The sequence below is a fragment of the Rhodnius prolixus genome, unplaced genomic scaffold, assembly GCF_049639745.1.
Source record: "Rhodnius prolixus isolate KJV_2025 unplaced genomic scaffold, Rpr scaffold_7, whole genome shotgun sequence".
In the NCBI taxonomy this organism is placed as follows: Eukaryota; Metazoa; Arthropoda; class Insecta; order Hemiptera; family Reduviidae; genus Rhodnius; species Rhodnius prolixus.
In genome coordinates, this window is record NW_027411582.1 from 12898506 (window position 1) to 12912216 (window position 13711).

At 34.5% G+C, this 13711-nt stretch overlaps 1 protein-coding gene and 1 long non-coding RNA gene across 2 annotated transcripts in view; one reads left to right on the forward strand and one right to left on the reverse strand.

Annotated features, from left to right (window-relative positions):
* LOC141447018 (metabotropic glutamate receptor 2-like) overlaps positions 1-13711 on the reverse strand; it is a 531413-nt gene that overhangs the window by 268786 nt on the left and 248916 nt on the right. The window lies entirely within an intron of this gene.
* Positions 3899-13711, forward strand: part of LOC141447020 (uncharacterized) — a 109602-nt gene continuing 99789 nt past the window's right edge. Inside the window, exon 1 of the long non-coding RNA XR_012454074.1 lies at positions 3899-3913. This is a non-coding gene — a long non-coding RNA (uncharacterized lncRNA). The remainder of the gene's footprint in view (positions 3914-13711) is intronic.

Genomic DNA, 13711 nt, shown 5'->3' on the forward strand with positions numbered 1-13711 from the left:
CCTCCTTTATAATATAAGTTATTTTAAGCACTCCTTTTTTCGAGTAGTTGATATTTTGTAGTTGATACTTTTGTACTTAATACTTTTGTAGTTGATACTTTTTTAAAATGGCACTTCCGGTGCTTTACATATTTACGCAATTAATTATATTAATATTTTATAGAAAGTAAGGACGAGTATAATACTGAAATGACATTCCTAACTCACCTAAGAGAGGCCCTATTAGGGAAATGAAAATTGGAGAAGAGATCTGCATAATATAGGGTTTTCTTCATGAAAAGAAAATAAGGAGTCCATTCCTTTTTTTATAATTTTCACCAAATTTGGACAAGAAACTGTTTGGACAATAATTTGGACAGTTCCATTAACAATTAAATGTTTAAAAAGATGAATTATGGCGCAATATTCTGACCAATCTATTTCAATAATAAAATTACAATAATAAGAATTTTATTAACAGCCACACAATCTCTATGCTGTGCCGAAAAATTATTCACATTGCCCTAAAGCACAATATTATTAGGCTTGTTTTAATCAAGATCTAACTTGATAAATGAGCAGTTTCTTTTTTTACCCTTATCGTGCCTAGTTACATAGTTATCAAAAATACAAATGGTAAAACAAATAAATTCATAACACGCGAACAACCTGTACAATCATAATATGAGAAAAAAAAATATTATTATTAATAAGCTATTATAGAATAGCGTTATTACAGTATTCAATGTCCTAAACGTTATGGCGTGATCAACCCTATTTCATTATTTATTTATTACCAAGACGAATAATTTTTAGTTTCTGCAAATGTGTATTTACATTAAAATCTACTTTAATCTACAAGTAATTTCAATTTATTATTATTTTAATTGTCAGTCAATCAGCAGTTCACCATAAGAAGTAACTTGAGTTGTAAAAAGCTGCTAGAATAAGAAAATCTTAGCACCTGGGATTCGAAACCGTGATCTCTGCGTGGGAAATCCTTTACGTTAAAACGTGGGAAACATGGAGATTTCTAGTAGTTAGATAGACAAAAAATAGACTAACACATAAATAGGTTACTTGCAATACAGGTTAAGAAAATGACTTTTAATGGGAGAAAGTGAGGTACATTCAAAAAGGAAATGAACAGCTGAATCAGGAGAAAAAAAATACTGCGGCTGTGTCATGGACACGGCCGTGTGTTGTACGTGAATACGTTTACGTAACGGGTTATATTTTTTTTCATGTATTTAGGATGAAATCAAGGAAACAAATCGACGATCGAACACAATCTATGCCTATACAGTCCGTTGTCGATGTAGAAGCGATTTCAACCGCCCCAGCTGCAGATGTACTGGACACCGTCGTTGATCCGCTCGGCCGCATTCATTCTTTTACGTTCCCGGCACAGCAATGACTCGGTCATATGGTGTTTTATTATTACCATTCGATTGTTCTTGAGAAGCCCTTTCCAACCGTATACGATCTCTGTGTTTGGTTTTGGCTTTTCGACGCGTATAGGCCAACATTATATATTTTTGATAATATTTTTTTATTCTAACACCTTATTATATTCACTGTCACTATTTTACACTAATGTTTTATATACAATCGATAGATTGTGACGACAGCTGACGATTAAAACTTAAACGAACATCTTAGGTTCTCCGAGTCAAAAGTTATACCAATTTCAAATCTCGATACGCAGCAAAATGATCTCACAATGGCGGCGCTTCCCCCTCCACCGCGCGCGATGCGTCACAGTCCTCGCTTATTGTAATGAATTCTTTGATCCTTTAGCTATCCAGTGGTCTAATTTAATTTTGGATGTAGACGATAGATTCGAAACTATAATGCCAAACTGTATCCCCCGATTTTGTTATCATTAGGTTTTTTGGATTGCCTCCATATGATAGCAAATTTAAAGACGTATTCACGTCAAAAGAGTTACAAATGAGGCAAAGATTGTTTTCATCAAATTCATAATAGGTTTCATTAATATAGAACCTTGCCTTCGACAAATTTCACAGCCTTAATTGCACTGCTACTCTTAAATATTGACTTTCCAATCCAGATATGGCTGTGGTAATCCGAGTGTAGCTAAAGATCTGTATAAACAGTTGTATCTGGAGTTGAGAATGTGATCAATATCCTCACTGACACATTTATTTTTATATTTATTAATAAGTGTGAAATTCCTTTCTCAGTCCAGCAGCACTTTGACAGTGAAAGAGATCCAACGAACCAACAGAGATATAAATATATTTTTCAAATTGGAGACCCAGTTGTTATAACTAGAAAAAGAATTATCTAAGTTAAAAAAGAGCTCAGAGATTCTGAACAAACGAAAGTCAGGCATATCTAAAATTTTAATAAGTAATGAAAGCATAGACTAAAATACAATTATTTTAACTGGGAGAAGATTGAATTCTGACCGTGTTAGAAGTGCTTCCATTAAGTAAATAAATTTGTTTGAACAATTGAAGTTGAACAGTTTCTAGCTGGTTAGTATAATTATAGGCCCATATCCCACCGGCATATAATAAGGTTATTTTAACTAACCTATCTGTAAGTTTGATTCTAACTTGGTTCGAATTTGCTCCAGAATTAATTAAAATATTTTTAACTTTAGATGCCAGGGCTTTCCCTTTTAAATTTATTTATTTATTTAAATATATTTATTATTGTTATTATTATTATTACAGTCGACTCTCGATAAATCGAAATCCAAGGGACTACAATAAAAATTCGAATTATCGAGAGTTCGAATTATCAAGAAGTTTGAATTATCAAGAAGGGGGGAAAAAATTCGAATTATTAAGAGTTATTATTATGTATATATGTATGTACATAACGTATATTGAAAATACGTATGAGCTTACCTAAGTTTTAGACATGTATAGCCTCAAGTAAAAAAGTAAAAATAATGAAAACGACAAAAAAGAACAAAAAAATTACTTATGTATTAACATTTCAATAAATAATAATATACATATGTACCTAATTAAAAAAATGAAGAACAGTTTTTGTTTCAATGTGGCTTGACTTAGTCAAGTGACTTAGAATTGTAGAAAGCGTTGATGGTGGAATATTGAAAGTTTTGGCGATATCCTCTTTTTTTCGAACCACTTTTCACGGCCGCGATAATGTTTTCTTTGTGGGACACAGTAAGGGAGACGTACTTCCCATCGTGACAGACTAAGAAAGAGAATTGTAAAGTTAAACTGGGCTGGAAGGAGGGAAACATTACGCAGGAAATGGACAATAAGCGGAAAATGAGAAGTAAACATTACTAGGGAAAATTCGAATTATAAAGAGGGGAAGGTGGCCTCGTTCGAATTATAGAGCCTTCTCCTCCCCCTGATGTTAAGAAAAGGAGTTCGAGTTATCGAGCGTATCTAAATATACTGCATTTTTTCGATTTACCGAAGTTAGCAGCTGTAGAGTTTGAATTATCGAAAAATTCGAATTATCGAGTTTCGAAGTATCGAGAGTCGACTGTATTTATATTTCTTAACAAAACCATCATACCAAAAAGCCAAGTCATTATCAATGTAAACTTTATAAAATTTTGATTTTTTTATTGTTGTATTGTTACAGGGAGGTACGAGAGTGTTAAAATCCTCGGAAGTGCTATCGGGAGAGTTGTGGGAAGTGCTATCGGGAGAGTTGTCGGGAGTGCTATCGGGAGTGCTGTTGGAAGTGCTATCGAGATTTTCGTCGGTAAAATAGGCATGATTACTTTTTAACCTGTGCGCATAAAATAAAAAAAAAAAATCACACCTGTAATTTTTTAAAAATTCCGTAATAACAGAGTGGTACGCTAAGTTTCTTTTCCGTCAAAATCTTTTAAACTGTGTCCAGTGTCCAGTGTGGAAGACATCCATATGGATACAAATGATTAGTGGATATCCCATGCGACAATAGACAAAAGGTAGGCCAAAAATTAATTTAGTCGTTCATATTTATGTAGAAATTAAGCTTGCAATTCACAGGATTAAGGGGTTATAGGCAGTCAGAGGCGCCAAAAAAGTTATTTTTTCAATTTTTTTGGGGGGAAAAACGTGTTTACTTTTTTATTCGGGAACTTTTGCGTCATATCAGTCCATGTTTAAAGAACTTATTGTAATTTTTTCGTTAAAAATTAATAATAATTGTACTAATGGCGAATATTTTAATGCAACACGTCAAAAAAATGCAACCCTCTCGTGGACATGATATCTTGAGACTGGGTCATCTGAAATCAAAATTTCGAAAAGATTTCGTTAGTAGATGACTTTATCTCGTACTTGACCGAAGGATTTAGAAAAAAATTGAATTTTTAATTTTTGGGACAACTTTAAAGTTTGAGTTCAGGATTTTCACTAAAAAAATTGACCATTTTATGTTTGTAAAACAAGTTCTATTCATTGAAAAAAAAAAAAAAATCCTTCGTCCAAGTACGATTTTAATATGTGTTAAAAGAAAGACGTAAAATTTCAAAAAGATCGGTGCAGTAGATTTTGAGATATCGTGTCCACCGACTTTGAAAACTTAGTTTTGAGAAAAACGCGTTTAAAGTTTTCAGCGGTTAAAGGTTTGCGAATAAAACCTGGATAATCTTTTTTTCAACTTACACAGTGCCATCGATTCCAGGCCCATAAAATAAGTCCTCCATGTCTTCCAAAATGTCCAAGTTTTCCGATTTCTGTTGTCTGCGTAGGATTCTTGCCTCCCGCGTAGGCTAGTAAACACTTTCACTCTTACAGTTTTGCTCGGATCGACTTGAAATTTTAGGACAACATTCCTGAGATACTTTAATATATAAAAATTTAAAAAAAATCGATTTTTTCAAATTTCTGACTGCCTATAACCACTTAATCTAATGTATAAATAATATAATTCAAATTATTTGCTTTCTTATATTTTGAAACATGAGATTTTGACAAAATTTAAAATCAATTCATTTCCTACTTACATTTAAAATTTGCCATTATCATTATACTGAAAAAAAAATTGAGTAATACGTTCATAACAATCAGACAAAATTTAAAGTTAAAATTTATTAAATTGAAACAAAATTGGCGATGATTTCTACAGCGGGATCTGAATTAGCGGATAAGTTGGCCCTAATATCGGCATACGAACAAATTGAAGTGTTCAGACAATTTTAGAAATAGAAAAACGAGCGAGAATTTAAGAATTTTTCATACAGATTTTAGTATATTCATATGAGGACGAATTAATTGAAATTTTGGTAAAAGATAATTAGAAAACACATTATCTTTTACCAAAATTTTAATTAATTCGTCCTCATATGAATATAATAAAATCTGTATGAAAAATTCTTAAATTCTCGCTCGTTTTTCTATTTGTTTCGTTGATAGAAAACGCTCAGCCGTCAATTTTTAATAAAAACGTTAATAATAATTTTTGGAAAACAAAGACAAAATCCTCATGAATGTATTTATTAATACCTGATTTGTATTTATAATAATAAGAAATAAGTAAGTTGTATTTAATTAAGTGCGTATGTCCGAGAAAACTCATTACAGGAGTTTTTAGTAATAATGTCGGAAAGTAATTAAGTCGTTTTAATACTGTGTCCTGTCTGACATGTTTTTAATAAGAGTAAAATTAAGCCTAAAGTTAAAAGACGTTAACTTGGATTGTCAACTACAATTTGGAACAGACGGTCTTTTTATTTTAATTTCTTTTTAATTAACGGAAGAAATTTTAAAAAGCAGTTATTTTATTTTTTCTTTACAGGAAATCGCAGCTACGAAACTTTCTCTTTGTGACAGACTTCCTCTTACTTTCTCTTAATTCGAGAAAAAGAGAAAGTAACGCATTTTCGAAATTGTGTTCATAGAGGGAGAGAGTTTTCTGGTCTGTCAAAGTTTTGAATTTGCCACCCCGAAAATGGATTAGAAAGAATAAAAAAAAAATTTTTGTAGGGCACCTTCTTTTAGGATTTAAAAGAGGTTCCAATATATTCGCGTAAATCGTACATATTGTTCGTGAATAGCTGTCGGGGGCAAATGATTTATGCTCGAATTCCGTTAAGATTTAAGTCAAAGAATTGAAGGTTGTAATTAACTAATGACGGGTGTTGGCTTTGACTCGTTTAGAGCATCTTTGCATGAAACTGCGGAAAAACTCTTTTTTGATGGTGCTGAAGAACGGCACTGAATCTGTAAGGTCTTTGAGGAAAAGTGAGAGGTTAGGAGGTTATTCTTTGAAGGATATATACACCCTTAAATCCCGGTAACCTACCAGGAAATGTCGGCATTTCAGGATAACAATCCCTAAAGTTCGAACATATCTTTCTCTTCTCCAAATGAAATGTATAACCTTTTCTACAACCTGAAAGTTTTCTGGGAGAGTAAAAAAAAAAACTCCTACAAAACCCAAAATAACTAGTCAAGATATTAAGGTTTCAAAAAAGACGACCGAAACTTTTGGAGACTACGGTTTTTGTTGACTTAGTCAGGGCTGCCTCATTCATCCTTCTGTGCAAGTTGCATGATGCCTTGGATGGAGGTGTTCTTAGAATGAAGTTTCTTTGCCTATTTCTCAGCAAGATGTAGAGGTGTACAGATTCGCTAAATCCCTGCTAAAGGATAAGTCCTCATACAGTCTCTGGTTGAACCGCTCCTAGGAGAAAAAGAGAGTTTTTATCCTAACTCCTGAGAATCGGGTAACCAGAAATACAAATTTTTGGTTTTCAATATTTTTTAATAATTTGCATTTTACTTGTAAAGGAGTAATTCTTATTTGAGGCCTACCATTCAGTCGAGCTTTCAATTGAATTTTTTAAAAAACTAGCTGTACCCGTTCACACGTTGCTGTGTTTAACAAAAAGGCAGTTTTGATACCTCAAACATAATTTATTAATGATCAAATGTATACAATACATCGAAATGAAAATTAACAATAAAATTATCCCTACTTCAGAGTACAGTAGTGTCCTTGCAAAGGTAGCATTTCTACATAATGTGAAAAATTCAGTTAATGTTGTTGGAGGTGGTGACATTGCTCTTGCACGTACATTTTCTGATGTAAAGTACACACGATGTCCAGTTTCTGCTAAATGAACAACTGTTGGATATCGCTCATGAATGGAAAATGATAAAATACGCCATACGGCCTCATTGCTACTTATGTAGCGTCCCTGTTGATATTGGGTGACTACATCGTTAGATGCAGTTGTATTTTCCACTCCAAACACTGCCATATCGCTTCCTTTGTTCACATATTTGCAAATATATTTTATAGCTTTCACTGAATTGCAGTACCCAACATTTTTGTGTGCGTTATTACGTTTTTAGTAGTAATGGAGAATATGGTACTACCCAACGATTATCAACATCAATAGTATTGTTGAGTACTTTTAGTTTAATTAATGGATTTTCCACCATCTTCGGTATAATTTATTCTCGTATTAATAATTGCAAAAAACTGTTTTTCATGGTTTTCATGGTTACACTTTCAACAAATATTACTAATTAAATGTTATTTTGATATTTTTGGGATATTTATTCGAGTGCACCTAGAACCCCAACTCTGATTTTAAAAAAAATTTGCAAAAACCTTCCCGGGGATATACCTAATAATTTCCCAAATTTTCACGGCAATTGGATATATGGTTTTTGAATCTATCGAGTACAAACAAACAGACACACATTCATTTTTATATATATAGATTAACAATTATAATTAGCGATAAGAGTAAATCTTGAGTTTATATTGGTTTTAGTGACTTAAAAATATTACATTAAGGATTCAAAATTGGTGAGGAATCGGTCCAAATAAAAACAACAACTCGTTTTCTGTAACTCAACCAATCAGCATAGCCACGCCCTGAAGAAGTCAACATATTTGTCGAAATGTTCACAGAAAGACGAGTTGTTTGTTTTTTATTCGAACCGATTCCTCGCCAATTTTGAATCCTTAATGTAAATCTTGAGTTTATTTTAATCTGAGTCCACCTGTCCTCTTTAACAGCAATCCTCTTCCTTGTATTGATCTGGTGCGCTACCTTGGGCTCTACATAGACAAGCAACTCACGTGGAACCCACACACTAGACTTAAAAGACAAGCAATGACAAAACGTGCAAAACTGCTTTACAGACTACTTGGACGACGCTCTAAATTGCCCACTGAAATCAAACGTTTAATATAAAACACTATCCTCAAATCTATGTGGACTTACGGACTAGAGCTGTGGGGTTCAGCCAAACCTACAAACATACGGACAGTGCAAGACATTTCAGTCAAAACTACTGATGCTGACGCTCCTTTCTACGTGACTAACCTCACTCTTCACCACGACCTCAATATTCCCTTCGTACACCAACTCGCCAAGACTAAATACCAAAAATTCCATACTGCTCTCTCTACTTGCTCAAATCCTCTTGTACTGTCTCTCGCCTCCTCTGTCATCCCTGATACTCCTCGCCGACTGAATCGACAGTGGCCCTGCGACTTCCTTACAGTCTGAAGAACTCATATTCTCCTCTTCACATTCTCCTATCTCCCATAGAGAGTGCTACCGCTAGGTAGCTTCTCTCCTGCTCTTCCCGCTCCAGTTCATCTCATTCACCTCCTATTTACTTATTGTATATATTTATACAGATTGTAAATGACAAAAAAAAAAAAAAAATTAATCTGAAGATTTCAAATACAATTTCTTAATGTAATTCTAACAATTTGAGTGTACAGTAATGTTTCGCTTGTGATAGAATTGCTTACTTATTACTCGGCACCTCATTTACTGTCTGGTGTAGAGGTTTTCACACTCCAGAAGGCCTGCGCTTGCTCTATCCCTGGCCATTCTCTTGGTCTCAGATAATTTCACTTCCTTATTTTCCAAATTTTTACCAGATAAGTCTTCTTCTTTTCCTGAAGACACTTCTTCCAGCCACTTTTTTGTCTTCACGGCTCAAGTATCTGGCTATTCTTCATATTCAATTATTTTGAATCAGTGATTTACATTTTAGTGTGGCTCGTGTAGTTTTGTTAAGGATCCTGGCTCTCTCTTTGTTCTTCCCCCTCTATTTCCCTCATAGAATCTCAAAGCCTGGAGGCGACTCCATACCCTCCGATGGCCCAGGATTCACTTCCATAAATAAGTACAGGGACGAAAACCTTATTTTAATTTTTTATTTTATTTTGATACGAAAATTACTATTTAATTGCAAAGAATTCTCAATATAATTAAACATTAAAATATGATTAAAATCTAACATAACATTGATATTATGTTAACCAATAAAACAAAGGTACAAACATGAATAACCAAAGTATCCTTACTGTCTATTTATATATCCCAACTCTTATGCAAACGTAATGATTCCTTTGAGGGCTGTACACTGTATAATTTTATATATGTATATATATTTAGGAACATTTCTGTATAGCTCTGTATACAGTTCTATACTATACAATAACCTTCAGTGAAATGTACAAATACCGTTGGTTCTTTTGAATGAAAAGCTAAAGTAGGGCTACCATTGGAGGAGATTTATGCAGCAAAGAAAGTTACCCACAGATGGATTAACTCTTTTAGCCGACCATAATATATTTTCACTTTTAATTCCCTAATATTTACCCTAATAAAGTTACATCCATGATTTTAAAAAGGGAACTTAATTTAGTTGATGGATTTTTCATTGAGGTTATTTGGAAAATTCAGCAAAGTATTTCTTGATTAAATGATCAATCAAATTCTATCAATACTTTGATGAAGAAAATTTTGTTTACTCTTTTTACTCATTTTCTAATTACATGAACTCAACATTTTGATAAAAAAACATTGATAGCCACTTTAGCCCGGCCGAGTTAACGCCATTATTAATTCATAACCGTCAAAATGGGGGTTTCCTAATTTCCTTGCAGGAAACCATATTCTTTATTTGGTAGAAATATTAACTAAATAATACATTTTCTTGCCATAAAGATACAGCATGTCATTCTTACCGTAATCATAGCTCAAGAAGTCTTGCATGCGGGGTACATTAACATGATGTGATTGCTTTTATTTGATGATGAAACAAATTTATCCTGATTCACCCACAAACACTACACGACACTACATTCTTTAAAATCTTCAATTATCATTATTTTTGTTCTTTGCGTCACAAATAACATTTTTTGCAGTCAGAGGACCTCCTAAAACGTGTATTTCTGGTGGAAAATTAATATCGAAAACCGTTCACTAGTTGATAAAATAGTAAATTTGATCTTAAATATCTCGACAAATATTAGGGATATCGAAACGAGGTTAACGTCATTTTCCACAATTTTTTAAGTAGTTTTCATAATCATTGTCAAAACCAGTGGTCCTTACATAACCTTGATCAGGTTTTTAGCCGTAACTCCGCCAAAAATAAAGATACAGCATCGGGGGTGGAAAATTTGAAAACTAGACCCAAAAAAACATATAGTTAACTTCGTGGGTTTTTTTCGGAATTCCGCTTTCCTAAAAAGTTATTAGCGATTGTTGCGTTTTAAATGGATCACCCTGTATATTAGCGATATAAACATTTTCATCTACTCCTGAAGCGTGTCCAGTAACACATGGAACTGCACTGGAAGATACGTATATTGGAAGCAATGGTATTTCCCGTCGTAGTGGTTTTTCTCAATCTAAAATCCAAAGAATTGATAAGAGAAAAGTTCTACCATCAGATTCAAGAACACAATGAAACAATATGGATGGTACCCCCCCCCCCCCCGGCGAACATGTCTTTCTTTGTTAGCTTTCGGCCTATTACGTACAACTGCCTACATGATACATAGCCTCGGCTATAAAGTAATGGCAAGGTAAAGGGTATTCTTGTTTAAACTTTTTAGAATGTAGTGAATTATTGGGTTCTTTTTTCTACCCCTTTTTTTGAGTATTTTTTGTTTAAATGAAGAAAAAAAGGTAAGAGTTGAACCTGTGGAGTCTTATATTTATTACGTCATTAATTAGCAGCTAGAGTACCGCCCATTCAACTCTTCTATCTCTCCTATCTGGGCCTCTTCACTTCTAGAGCAATACTAGCAGCAGCCTAAAAAGAACTTCTACCAGAGATAACTTTAGCAATTAAACACAAGCTAATTGTCAGATATAAACTAGCTTCTACATTTCATGCTTATGCAGCCAACAGTCTGCTTTGGCATACTGGGAAATAGCTTTTTCGTTTAAATGTTTTATTAAAAAGTTAACAAAATCGAATTTAATTATCTTTTTTTTTTTTAATACGAAATTTTGAATTCACAAATTTTTTGTACTCTTAATCCGGAAGAAAATAAAAACGCGTTCATGTTGAACCAAACAATTTTGCGGCTCACCTTACAGTGGTGTCTTCGAGCCGGAACGCTCCGGATCGTCGTTCCGATACTTCCTTTTTGGACAAGAACGCTTTCCGGAACTAAAGATGATTTCTGTTTTAACGAAAATTCGTTGATATGTTAAAAAAAAAAAAAAAAAACTGTGTCTGTGTCATGGACACGGCCGTGTGTTGTACGTGAATACGTTTACGTAACGGGTTATATTTTTTATATAAAATATTTTTATTTATGTATTTAGGATGAAACAATGTGTCTTCATAATCGACGATCGAACACAATCTATGCCTATACAGTCCGTTGTCGATGTAGAAGCGATTTCATCATCCACTTGCATAATTTCAACCGCCCCAGCTGCAGATGTACTGGACACCGTCGTTGATCCGCTCGGCCGCCTTCATTCTTTTACGTTACCGGCACAGCTTGACTCGGTCATATGGTGTTTTATTATTACCATTACCGATTGTTCTTGAGAAGCCCATTCCAACCGTAAACGATCTCTGTATTTGGTTTTAGCTTTTCGACGCGTATAGGCCGACATTATATATTTTTTATAATTTTTTTTATTCTAACACCTTATTATATTCACTGTCACTATTTTACACTAATGTTTTATACACAATTGATAGATTGTGACGACAGCTGACGATTAAAACTTAAACGAACATCGTGGATTCTCCGAGTCAAAAGTTAGTACTAATTGTAAATCTCGATACGCAGCAAAATGATCTCAAAATGGCGGCGCTTCCCCCTCCACCGTGCGGGATACGTCACAGTCCTCGCTAATCGAAATGAATTCTTTGATCCTTTAGCTATCCAGTGGTCTAATTAACTTTTGGATGTAGACGATAGATTCGAGACTATAATGCCAAACTGTATCCCCCGATTTTGTTATCATTAGATTTTTTTTGGATTGCCTCCATATGATAGCAAATTTAAAGACGTATTCACGTCAAAAACATTAAAAACATTACGTGAATACAATTGCCTATCTCTGGTCGCATGGAGGTCAGATCCAGCTCTGAATTCTCCAATTTATGTAAATGTAAGTCTTGTATGTGGTTATTTTTGCATCGCATGATTGGCTATTAAAATAACTAACTGCGACGTCATATTGCACTATTACTAAATCCTTTTTGGTGCATACAAAATATTTTTAAAAAATTAAAGTCTACGAGGGTCGTTTGAAAAGTCCGTGCAAAGTCAGGGAGATAGCACCACTGGCGCGTATCGAGGTTATGTTTAGTTAGTAGCATCTCTTGGAAGAACACACACCAAGTTTCAGCCAGATCGGTCTATTTCTTTGTGTTTGGCATTCGTTTGAATCGAGGAAGTCGAGTGATTTTCAAAAAATGGACGAAAAAGAATTTCGTGTGTTGAATAAACACTACTTTATGAAAGGCAAAACGCCTCAGAAGACTAAAGAGAAGCTTGATAAACATTATGGTGACTCTGCACCTTCGATTTGAACAGTTTATAAGTAGTTTCAAAATTTTCGGAGTGGCCATATGGGCACAAGTGACGCTGGACGTTCTGGACGCCCTGTTGAGGTTACTACTCCAGAAATCATTGATAAAATCCATGATATGGTGATGGATGACAGAAGAGTGAAGGTGCGTGAGATTGCTAGTGCTGTGGGCATCTCGAATGAACGGGTACATAATATTTTGCATCAACATTTGAACATGACAAAGTTATCCGCAAGATGGGTGCCGCGATTGCTCACGCTTGACCAAAAACTAAATCGTGTGAAGTGTTGCAAGGACGGTTTGCAGCTGTTCCAGAAGAATCCGCAGGACTTTAAGCGTCGTTTCGTCACTGTGGATGAAACACTCCTGAGATCAAAGAACAATCTAAACAATGGGTTACCAAGGGGGAATCTGCGCCAGAAAAGGCGAAGACCGTTCCTTCGGCCGGAAAGATTATGGCGACTGTCTTTTGGGATTCGCAAGGAATAATCCTCATCGACTATCTGGAAAAGGGTAAAACTATTACAGGTGCATATTATTCATCGTTATTGGACCGTTTGAAAACCGAGCTGCAAGAAAAACGCCCACGATTGGCCCACAAAAAAGTCCTTTTCCATCACGACAACGCATCAGCTCACACCTCAGCAGTTGTGGTCGCAAAATTAATGGAAATAGGGTTCCAACTCGTTTCACATCCCCCCTATTCTCCAGACTTGGCTCTCTCGGACTACTATTTGTTCCCCAATATGAAGAAATGGCTGGCGGGAAAAAGATTTTATTCAAACGAGGAGGTGATTGCAGAAACGAATGGCTATTTTTCAGACTTGGACAAATCCTATTATTCGGAAGGGATCAACAAACTAGAGCAGCGTTTGACGAAGTGTATAAGCCTAAAAGGAGACTATGTTGAAAAATAAAAAAGGTTTACCCCAAAAAATTAAGTAGTT